Here is a 12,837-nt window from a genome sequence, read left to right as displayed (position 1 = left end):
CACAGGACTGTAGACTAGTACTTTTGTCATGTTAATGTGACCGCATATGACGCTTCGCAAATAGGATTTACTGTACAGGGCCCCCTATGAAATGGAATTGCAGTCTCATAAAATGTACTTTTAAAGAAATTGTGTGAGGGAATTCTGGGCAGTAAATTAAACTCCTCTGGCAGGATTAGATGGGGGGAGGGGAGGGGGCAGCTGGATGAGTATGTGGGGCAGCTGGAGAGCTCCTGCTCACAGAGGTCATGGATCTGCTGTGTTTCCACACCCCTCCATAACAGCCTTCATTCAATTGTATTACACATTTTCATTTTTCTCTTAAACATTTGTCCAAGGAGGAGCTGTGACATGAAATCCAAACATACTGTACAGTAAAATGCCCATAAACTGGATTAATGTGTGTGTGTTTATGTGTGTGTATGTGGACAGTACAACTTCCCTCCGTTTGCACATGAACCCGGTTTGGCTTTGTGGAAAAGAGTGTGAAGTTGATTTACAGCTAAAGTTACCTCTCGCTCGTGTAACATTTTGAAAGTTGAAGACCAATTTTGGGATGATTCTCCACAGTGCAGCCTCACAGAGCTACTCTCATTAGGCCATATGCACGGTGGCAGCTCAGCCACAGCCCATGCAGAAGTCATCCAGCACCTTAACATCGCTCTGGTCACTGACATTTGAGTGTACTCCAAGAGTCTGCACACTATGCCTTTTAAAACCCTCTCAACTCCTAAATCCCTGAATCCCTAGCCCTAGTGTGTGTGGAAAGCGCTGAGTAGATATCCAGCTGTGGCTGCTGATAGGAGCTTGGATGAACCCTTAACAAGCTTGTGTGTAAAGATGCAGGAGAAAAAAAAGAGCAAGAAATCACTTCCTCCTGCTTTTCAAAAAAAGCTCCTCATCTCTTAGGCATTTCTTTCAAGCCCTGGCATCAGTTGAAAATAGACAACACAACCACTCAACCTTCAAGTGTCAAAAACTGAGCAACATACTACTCCAAATATTTTCAACCAGGCTGAAGCGAGTGCACTCCTTTCTTCCTCCGACACATACAACCATGACATTTTGAAAAGAGCCACACATTCGTTTTAAGAGCCATTAAACAATACGATTAAAATCAAAGGCTATATCAAATTGTTCAAATGACAAATTAAACGATGACTAGGAGTGTGAATTTAAAAAGTGTGTGTATTGAGTTATGAAGAAGTAAAGAACATTCAATCACAAGGGGCAGTTAAAGTACACTAAGAAGTCGTTGACACATGTTGACATTTCCTAATTTCTCCAACTGAGCAAGACTGGAACGAGGTGATGTCTCGTATCGCCAATCAGAGTTTCAGTGTATAGCCTCTGATGGATGTTATATGGTTGATTTTACTCTACCCTGCTGTGAAATTATCAGACATTGCTTTACGAAGTTGGACCCACCCACCATCTTTCTCAGTCCAGGCCATATCCTATTCAGGCAATAACTGAAAAATGAAACAATTACAATTAATCATTTTCCTCATCGTCTTCCTGCATGGACAAAGCCAGACTCCCCCTCATATGTCCACATGCGGTTTTGTAAACATCACGTCATGCATTTGATCACGTTTCCAGAGAAACAGGGGGTACGATTAGTGAGTATCATTAGAAAATGTAGATACATTTTTTTCACTTTTAAAGTAAAGACAATTAGTGCAAACAAAGACAAGACGATACAACACTGAAAACCACATGAGCTACTTAATTCCTGATAGCTTTCTGGATTGAAGCTAAATTTCAAAATCTGTGTACCGTAACAGTCGGGTTATACGCCGCTACTACCTTCGGTCATTGTTCCCATTTGCACCCCAATGTAGCCAGCTGGCGCTCATGCTAGTTCCGCACTAACTTCCGCTAGCTCTCCGCTAGCTCCCCAACATCCACCAAAGGTAGGGACCAGCCCCGGCTCCACACCCGACTTGGACAGAGGGGACTCGGACAGTAGCAGCAGCAGCGGGGAGCTATTAGCAGCACTAGCTAGCGCTGCTCCTAGCTTGCTTCAGCGGGACACTGACCAGAGGTAGTAGCGGCGTATAACCAGACTTTTACGGTACTGAAATGTCCTTTGAGCGGTTTTGTTTTTCTGTCAGACATTTTGGATTGGCATCTACCGATTGTCTTATTTCACACGTCGTACGATCTTAGAGGACGGCAGATTTGAGCTGGTGTTTGAAATTACATCTTGAGCGTTGTCACACATGATATTTACAGAATGAACTGACTTTGTGTTTTACCTTTTAGAATTGGCTCCTCAGCATGGCCACGTTCACAGTCTCAGTCTTCTCTTCTTTTGTTTCACACAACGTTAATCTAATTTCACCACCATCTCTGTCTCACGACCTCAACTGTTTCTCTTACATTTTTAGACATTTCTTGCTCCCCTGTACAGTCTCTCTCACTTCACTAACACCCCCCTCCTTGCTGCTATTTCACGCATCATTTCTCTGTTTAATTGCTGCTGGCTGAAACCTTCTCCATATTCCCCCGCAGCTCAGCATTCCTCCAGTCCAATGCTATTGCAGCCTTGCACTATTCAATTACCCCTCGATAGACTAAACCAGGCAGGGCAGGCCAGCACTGTTTGGGCTCTCAATCACTGAAACACCACTCTGGACGGTGGCCAAACATTGGCGCCTGGAATGACAAAACAAAGCACCGCGCCATTGTTGATCTCAACTTGAGGTGACTGAAAGGGGAGTACTGTGCAATATGACAAGCTGTTGTTTTTCTGTTTTTGTCCTCTGATTAAATATTAAATATACAAACCCGAATCCTAGTCGATGTGCCATCTTTGGGCTACACTGTGTGACGATCTTGAGTCTTGTTTTGCTACATGAAAACTGAGGATTTAAATGTTGACTTTAAAGCAGGAAAACGTGCACATTAAGCACACATGGTGTCAGAACAGCTCCTGTAATTAGAGAGTGTCTTGCTTTATTAAAAATATGTTTTTTATGGATAAACAGGGTTTTTATTGGAGTCTTTAAGGGACTTAATGGTTTGTCTTCCCTGAGCAAGGTGCCTATTGTATCGTTTAGAGCCGTTTGAGAGCTTCATGGGAGTGTTATCGTGTGTTTTTCTCTTATTGGTCTATTATGCTGTGCTGTCTCTAGTGCCGGGTGATGGGTTTGTTTCCATAGAGACATCTTTTGGGTCAGCGAAACAAAAAGCAAGTGAATAATAATGAACCCCCTGAGTAAACAAGTTAGTGTTCAAATACAAACGAATGAGGAGATCCAAACATTTGTCTTGATCATATAAATGTGGGGGAACTTTGTCAAAATTAGACCCGCGCGAGCGGTTTTAATTTGAGCTAAAAGTGGGGACAGCACATTGTTTTGATGTCATTCAGATGAAAGAAAAATGAGCAGTTTGTGGGAACATTTTAGCTGCCTCACAGAAGCCCTAAACACCCAGCATCCATCATGCTTCCTTAATCAGGCCAATATTGTTTTGTTTAACAGCAGCATTACCAAAGACAGTTTAAAATACCTCCACACTCAGATAATATGCTCATATTTGCAACTGTAAGCATGAATATAAATACAAAGCCAGAGTAGGACATTTCTAGAGCACACACACACACACACACAATATGTAAACCAGCAAAGCAAAAATACACACAAACACAGCGCTTATCTGTTTCTCTCGGAGGCCTCACACATCGTAATGGCTCTATCTGCGTCACGTACACACACATGCACACAATCCACCGAGGTATCCAGAGTAATTATCAGGCTGTTAATGATTGCCGTGCATCAGCAGTGCTTCAACCATTCATTACAAGAGCTTCTTCAGGCCCCATACTGGGCCCGCGAGACTGCTTATCACGCACCACACCACTTGATGGGCTTAATGCAACCTATTAACCAACAAAAGTCTGGATGCGAAGTTCTCCAAACCCCTCCCATTCGTAATACTCTTTGATTTATGTTTTTGTGTGAGACCAAAGTCAAGCACTGGATTGGGATGAGATTGATTGTTAAATTTTTATCTTCTTAAGAGAGAATTTTGCGTTTAAAAAAAAATGTAATTACTCTTGTAAGAGCTCCAGTAGGATGAGAGAAGCGCGGTTACGGCTAATCCGCAACTGAAGTCATTTTTACGGCAAGCTTAGCCCAAACAGCAGCAGGGTGTGTGTGTAGCACGAGTGTAAACATGTGATATTCTAATGTTGGCCACGCAGCCACGTCTTGACAGCCAGTGGCCTTTGGGGTCACCGCTCCTATCCCTCAATCTATCCCATCCACTTATACATTCACCCTCTGTCCTGACACTGACCCCTGTCACTACGCCCTGCACAGAGGTTTTTATCATGAGATAGAGCGGGTCGATAATGGCTGTCCACATCACAGTGGAGAGATGGCACCATGCCTGTTGTGAGGAGCTTTCCCTCGGGGCTGGCCATGTGTGTGAGTATGCTTGGGAGGGCGGGGTGCCCAGATGGTGGTGTGTCTTTGAAAAAAAGTATAAAAAGAGCGAATGCAACTTTTTTTTCTTCTGGTAATAATACAGTATACATTTAATCCAAAGAGTTTTAAAGTTTCTAGACATTTTGCTTTGAGAACCTCGAGTTGTTTTTTTATATTTGACATGTACTGAAATTTTTGTATTATTATGACAATAATTATACAAAAATATTAATGATAATAATAATGTGATTATAAACTTTATTGATATAGTACTCTGCAAAACAAAGATTACAAAGTGCTTTAAAAGATAAACAATGACAAAAACAATTCAATAGTTTAAAAGTTATACAACACCGAGCAAAGAAGCAACAGCAAGAAGAAAAATTGCAAGAAGAAAAATTAACATTATTCAATTAATAATACAATTACAAATTCAGAAAAGGTTTTTGTGTACAGTCACAAGTGAAGTCCCCGTTCTATTTGATAGGAGCGGTAAATTGGCGGGGCTTTTTTCCAAAGGTTTGTGAGGGCCTTAATGGCTGGACTGCATAACCCCACCCACTTGTGCAACATATCTATGCCATGGCGGCCAAGTCAACACAAGCAACACAACATATCAGAAAATGTATTCAAATAGGAAAGACTTGCATTACTTGTTGTACTTGAAATTTAGTCCATGCATCGCTCATTCCCATGAACATCTCTGTTGTCTTAAATTCCTTACAGAAATATATATAAATATATACTTATTATAAAAACATTATTATAGTTAGGCCTTTTTTTGGCAGCCTCTCCATGACTGGACTATTTGCTTCCCAGTCTGTAGCCTAAATCCTTAACATGAGCCCAATCCCCAGCTTTTTGTTTGCATTTTGTTTGAGTCATGTTGGCTGCCACGTCTGGGCCTCAGTTGTCTGGGCTGCAGTGCTTTTGCAGTGTCTCAAACTTGTGCAGGTGCAGCTGTAGTGGCTGCTCAGCCAAACTGCTGTCTAACTAATTACAATTTCCTTCTAAAAATGGGTCTGTTTGGTTCAAGATTGGGGCATTGGCTTTTTTTCAGGTAGACGCACACACAACTTGTATTTTGTTTGCTGTGAGTGCACCTATGCTTGTAAATGTGTTTTTCCCAGTTTGTGTGAGGCTGCATTGTGTTATTTTCCGGCCACCGTGCTGTGGGACCCCTTCAGACTGAACATGAAGTAACATTTTGCCATGCTTTATTTTTGGGATTTTTAATACTGTCTTTTTATTTGCCACAATCAGACAATGCATTTACTGCACAGGCTTAGCCCTGAATCTTAGCTAGTTAGCCCTGCCTCAGACTGAACAACTCCAACTTACTTCCTTCCCCTTTTTTTCCTAACATTTCAGCTCACATAGATGCATCTTCGCCACACTTTGCGGGAACAATTAGCTAAAATTCTGCCATAAGCTAAAATTCCTTTGCATGTCTTCCATTAGTTTTGTACCCAATAGTGCCACCTCTAAAATACAGTAAGGCCGCCAAGCCCAACTGCTCTAATGTGTATTGACGCTCTCTTTCAATTATGTCTGCTCAGTAACTGCCTGGTTTGAAGTATAACTACATCACTTTTGCTAATCTATTTGGATATAGATTGGCTTCTTTTTCCAGGTAGACCAACAAATAGTATGTATGTTACATGTCTTTCACATTTTTGGGGGGCTTGTAATGCTGTGTTGTGTTTTGGCTGCCATGACTGAAATAATGCTTATTACAGTTTCCATAGCATGTAGGTCTTGAGCTAAGAAAACATTGGTTATATTTGTGTGACGTTGGTTACAAAGGTGCATTGGCTTCTTAGAGTTAGACCTACACATGTGTCATTTATATTTTCTGTCTGTGATGCTGTGTTTCTTGGCCGCTGTGCCATTACCTTTTTTTTTGCTTGCTCCAGTATGTAGCCTTAGGTCTTTGCATGTGATGTTTGTGTTGTTGGCTGCCATCACTAGGCCTAAATGATTGTGATGCATCTATGGATCTTTTTGGAGGTTGTTCTTGGAAAGGAAAGCAAATTGCAACATCAAATACTTTGTACTGTAAGTTTAGTCAGACTGCAAGTCATTATTCCCATCTGTTTTCAACTGTTAGGCTTGCATGTTTTCCAAACTGTACTGTTTGTTTCAGTTTATATAAGTTTCAGACTCCGCACTCTGCATTGTCCTACTTTATTTACTGAATAGAATGCAGTTTTAATAATATTTTGACTGTAGCCTTATTTGCTTCCCCATGTGCCTTGAAATAATATGGCAAAGCCACAGAAGGGTACAGCGTTTTCATGCATGCTCACATTTGATGCATTATGTCCACCGTTAAGTGTGTTATTTCCTGGCCTCCATCATTCATCAGCTTGGCATCACATGAGATGTATTGATGGTTACAAAATGTTTCTATCATCAAGGGTTTAATTTGAGTAAAATCTGGCTTTCAGAACAGCCAGTGCCTCCCCAGCAATTGACCTCTTCACACATCACCCACTATGTGGTCTGTCCTACATTTTCTGCTAAGTCAAATACTGCCCAATGGAAGTGACTTTCAACAAATTGAGCGTGTACTGTGTGCGGAGACATCCTTACTGTCAGCTACATGTTCCAAAAACAATTTTTGCTTTTCATCGGAATATATAAAACATACTTCTCAAGCATCTGAAAACACTGTCAACGATTTATAAAAGATTCATCTTGCTCTCATCATCTTGCACCTTTTCAGACCCTTTCGTGGTCTCTAGTCATCTGGACAGAAAGACAGAATAAGGGTGAGGCTTAGCTGCCAGTCTTTGAGCGATGTTTGAACAATGACTGACTTGCCCACCATGAATGTCTCTGGTGTAAAAGAGTGAGGAGGTAGTTTTTTAAAAGCAGCCAAAAGCATGATTTATGTTTGGGCGATACGTTAGCCTTGTCTTCGAGTCACTTCACTTTCTTGTGTTGCCATGTACTGAATCTTTGGCTAGGCCTGGAGAGAAGCAGTTTGTCACAGCTGTTTTCTGAGGTACTTCATCTGAGCTTTTGTTTGATCTGCTGACATGTCGCCTTCACAAAGCCTATCAATACACAGCTTATAGTTGTCCCTGGGAAATGGGTATTGTGCTATAGTATTATACTGTCTGTGGCTCTTGAGTGTCAAGAGTGGCTTAAGTCGGTACAGTTTTTTAGCTGGTGTCACAAAGTTTGCAGTGCATGACTATCATGTAATAAGTAGCAATTCATTGAGCCTGCCATTCCTTACTTTTTGTGGTTTTTCTTTTTCTTTTAGTGCTCACATCGTAATCAACCAACGATGATGACAAAAACAGAGGAAATAAACACACATGCATAACACCAAGAAAAAAAAAAGTATATTCCAAATGAATTTCAACTGTAAAGACATTTCTATTGACCAAGGTTCATATTTGATACAGAAATACATATTTATAACAGGCATTGTGCTAAATGCTCAGTTCACATGTCTGTATTCCTCGTGAGAAATCTGTTTATTAGGCATTATTGGAAAAAGAATGAAAAAGAATAATGATGAACCTTGATCTACTTGGGCCATGGCTGCAAGTCGATGGTCTGCATGCTAATTAACTTAGTTACAACCACTAATAATGAGCATGTTGGAAGACTTGGCTCAAGTGGTGATTATTATTGCCTTTGGCGCTGATACTTTTCCAGCGGGAACTGCTCAGGTTGATGCGAAATAAATGAAGCGCTCGCTCCCAAAAATACTTAAACATTCTTACCTGTCAGTGCTGCTACAATGACACCATCTTGCAATGACGACCTTATTTTCTCCAGTAATAATTGAAAAGGAGAGTTAACCAACAGAGAGTTCGTAGCCTGTAGCACTCAGCAACAAGAAGAATTTCAGGCAGGCGAAGCAGGAGGTGCCTGGGTGGGAGATCTGTGCGCAACAACACCACACATGAGGTGTCAGTCTCACAATTATGAGATCAATCCCAGTAGGATCATGTCATGGACCCAGGGGGAAGTTTTGTAGCCTTAGCTTATTCAGCACTGCAAGGCAACACACTCAGCACAACATTTTTATTACTTGTGTCAGGCCGTTTTAAAAGGTACCACACTATGCAAATGATGAATTCATCCCCGGGTATATTTTCTTGCTGACAGTTTGGAGAAAAGCTCAGTGTCATATTTATTTTTTATTTTTATTTTTTAGCTCCTGGCCTATGTTGGAACTATCCCCCCCCCCCCCATATGTACTGTATCTAAAGCGTATGACTTTTTATTAAGTGAGTTGTTTCAGCCAGGTCTGCAGCCAGAGAGTGAAAAGTAAACTTTATTAAGATCGAACAGATGAAGGCAGGAGAATGAAACGAATGGCGCCTGCAGATTCAACAATTTCAATCAGGTTGCAACAAATCTCAACTTGTTGCCATTTGCTGTGAAGATGTAGTTGGGGGTCGGGGTAGGTGGTGCGTTCCTAATGGTGGTGAGGTCCGAAAGAAATGGCGAGAGCAGACGCCTATTACTTATGTTTCTCTCCACTCTCAGCCCAAGCTAATGGGATATGCCTCACACTGAACAATAGTTCCATTAAAAGCCCGAAGTCAGAAACAAGAAGTTCAACACCAAACCTTTCAAACTGGCAAGCCAAGCTGAAAGATGGAATTTCAGCTGCTTGAGATTAAAAAACCCACAGCAGCAGATGGAAGTGGTGAAGAATGAGACGAGAAGGAGAGAAAGAAAAAAATAGTATATGGAGGGTAAAAACGAGGAAGCACAGGAGCAAGACAGAGGTGGCAGGCAGTCAAAGTGGCAGTTACACTGTAAATAAGATCTCCCCACAGGGTGCTTAACTCTGGACTGCCTTTGTCTGGCCTTTAATAGCTTACTGGGCTGAGAGAGACAGATTAGAGCAAAACTGCAGGGACACAGAAATATAGGCTTTGTCTACAGCTGGGATTTATCTCCCACCCTGGGTCTGAACTTTGTTTTCCTGGGGGCCTCCACTGTGTTGACTTGTAAAACCTGAGTTGTGACTTAATTCCTGCTGCCTACTGAGTTTGAATCATTATCAACTCAACGAGATTCTCTCAACTGTTCGAATGCTCCGTCTAGTGTTTTCCACAAAATTACTCCGGTAACCGGTATATATGCTAACTCGCCGCAATCGCCTCGTGCAGACTTGATGGACGTGTTTAGTTTTTGAACTTTTGTAACTTTATTGGGATGCATTTTCCTTGTTGAAGGCACTGCAGCACAGACTGAAGCAGGCTCATTAATCAAAGTGCAGCCTAAAGGGAAAACATACTGGGCTACATTAATTTTCACAGCAAAGTGGCTGAGGGAAATGATTAATATATTATCACACGGAAACAGGTTAAGAAGCCCTGATTACTGTCATATAACAGATCAATGAGAAGTTATGCATTATTTACCTTTTTTTTTGTCATCTTGAAATGGGCTAAAACAAGGAAATATACAAAATATTCAATATACCTTTGTTCTCCATTCTCTTTAATTAATTAATAATGCTTTCCCCAGAATTTACACAACCATCTAGCACAAGGTTGAAAAAGAAAAAGGGGGGGGGGGATGTAATTTACATAATACACCTCGCATTTAAAATCAGGTGTCGTTAATAATGAGCACTTGTGTTTGAAGGAGCTCTTCATTAGTGCGAATGGGGATGTGATTGCCCGCGCTTTGATGTGACTTCACACAGCAAAAACCGGATTGGGGTGGCTAATGAAGTTCTGAAAACGACCGCCGAGTTCAGTGAACGTCGGTGCTTCTTTTGACATTCAAACTTAACAAGAGACCCTAAAGTCCCTTTGATGTGACACACCCAAATTTAAGGGAGCTTTTGATACATGGTTTGAAGAAACCTTAATACTCGGCTAACGGTACCGCGCGCTATGCGTCATCTGCAAGCAAATAGAACCCGCGTCTACTCTAAATGGCACTGCTTCATGCTTCAAGGCTGACTGAGACCTTCATGGCGCATTCAAATTGGCAGAGCATCCATTGATGAGTGAGTCAGTCAATCCACAGGAGGCTTTACTGATTGAACCTTGTGTCACTGTAACTGAGATTTACATTAATGTCACCTCCGTCACTCTCTGATTCCGGCATTCCGCCTGTTTTGATGAAACAAATGATCCCCTCATTGAATTGTCAGGAAAAACTTGATCAGCACACGTTTCTCGAAGTGGTCTTAGCAGCAACAACACGGGCACCTGCGTGTTTTGATGGCGGTATGCTAATTAGCTGCTGCATGAGCGAGCGGATGCTCCTTCCGAAAGAGTGGAGCGCCTAATTAATTTTCAGATTCGAGCTTTGATGTGTCTAATTGCTCTAAGCTTCCCAACTTCATTAGTCAGCGAGCTCCCTCGGTGGACGCTGAAGTCGGGTCCCTGCGGTTACAGAGGAGAGATTTACCTGTGTATTTTTAGGCCCTGTTATTATTAGATGCACTGTTGCTGCTGCTGCTGCATCTCAGCCGACTCTAAAACCAATAAGAACGAACAAGCTTTGTGGATTGAAATTGTCCTTTCCCACACAGACTGAAATAAACTTGTCAACAGTCTGGGTTTGCTTTTCAAATTGTCTTGAAAGGCACAGTTAGAGTCTAAAGGACAACAATGCCGCCTCAAAGTGAATGTGTAAAGGTTGGGGTGACCTTACTTTCCGTCCCTCTCCAGTTTCCCAAGAGACTTCATATTTCATGGCCCTATCTGTGTGTGCTGTGTTCCGTTGCCATTTCCCCCAGTTTCCAAGCAGATTTTCATCCATTTTCCCTTGTTCCTGAATAAACAGGCACATAAAGTAATATACTTCCTTGTATCTTGGCATTTCAGTTTATACATAAGGAAATGTACATGACCTCTTTGCAAAGTGTAACATTTATGTTTTTATATTTTTGGGCTATCAAATAAGAGTATAGGTTTTTAGGACTTCGAAATAAAGCTAGTTTCTTGCCTCAACACAAGTTAGTGAGTTGTGATCTATTAGACACTTCAGCTGTGATTTGAAGCCTTTAGATCACATTGTGCACTTTTTAACGATATATTCCATTTTCTTATACAAAACCATCAATTTGTTATATTATTTTGATTGCAATTCAATCACCATTGCTTCTAAAACCAGAACAGGGTAGGGGTGACAAGGCAGATGTGTGTGGAGCCATCGTCCTCTGTAGCTCAGCGGTGCGCTGCATTTCAAGCCTGCCGACTTTTGAGCAAAAAGCGGGCACTGTACTCAAATATTCTATTTTACTGGCGAATATGTGACAATACAGAAGCTTCAGATGTTCTGACTTACATTTCCCTGGGACTTGAATAAGTGACAAAGGGAACCAACTAATGTTTGTCTTTGCTTGTTGAATGCAGGAATAGCAATTTAGAAAATTCTCCTCTGCATTTATGTTACACCAGAATAACTAATCCCTCTTCTTTTTATCAAATTTGAAGATACAGAGACATGTTTAAGGCCTGTTGTGTGTCTCTTTATACATGCCAACCCAACCCAACAGCACAGCTTGTATGTATATACACACATTAAGAAATATGAGAAAAGATGTTTTTGTGGTCCTCTCTCGTGAACTATCAGGGTCGCCCAGAGGGAATTTCCTCGTAATTTGGAGCAAACAGGACTAACAGATGAACCGATGTGATTTCAGTCCAGGGTCAAGGTCACTGTGACCTCATATGTTCGTCCCATTTACCTTCTGAATCATCCTGTCATTTTCTTAAAATTGGACACAAATGTCCACTTGCACTAAAGGTTAAACTGAGGCACCCTCAAGCAATACAAAGTCAACGGAGCAATATTGTTTTCCCCTCTGGTGTCGGTAACTGTGCTCTGTTCATGCTAATAAGCACTTTCATATTTGTAACTTTTCAATCTCATGGAGTTTCCAACTATTAAAAAACTGCTACAAAATCTAATCTAATTAACAATCTGTTGCCTGCATTCTCAACAACAATCTGACAGTATTTAAGGAAAAAGGTTACTCATGCAGGTTTCTGCCAATATAACTAATGTCTAAGAGGATAAATAACGCAAGAGGCCATAACCATTTTCGGTAAGCATGTGTCCGTTATACTGTATCTAATGAGTTGATCGCCCGGTTGCAGCAATCTGAACGTAGTTGACATTCAGAGGATGTGCATGCCAACGGGCACACTGGAATATGTTCTCATCATTGCTGCCAGATGGAGTGATGCAAATGACACCTCATTACCTGAGACAATATTGATTGTAGGGGAGAGTTTTGTCAGGGCGTGTTTCTGCCGTATGTTTTTCAAAAACAGATATTTTCACTGTGATTAATCATTCAGGGGACATGTTGCAGAAATGCTCTGATTGGTTATAAGTGAACATCACTCATTGTATTGCACGTCCTAATAATAGCTCTCCTCTCCCTCTGTCA

This window comes from Taurulus bubalis (assembly GCF_910589615.1).
Source record: "Taurulus bubalis genome assembly, chromosome: 3".
NCBI lineage: Eukaryota > Metazoa > Chordata > Actinopteri > Perciformes > Cottidae > Taurulus > Taurulus bubalis.
This window is presented reverse-complemented; position numbering follows the sequence as displayed.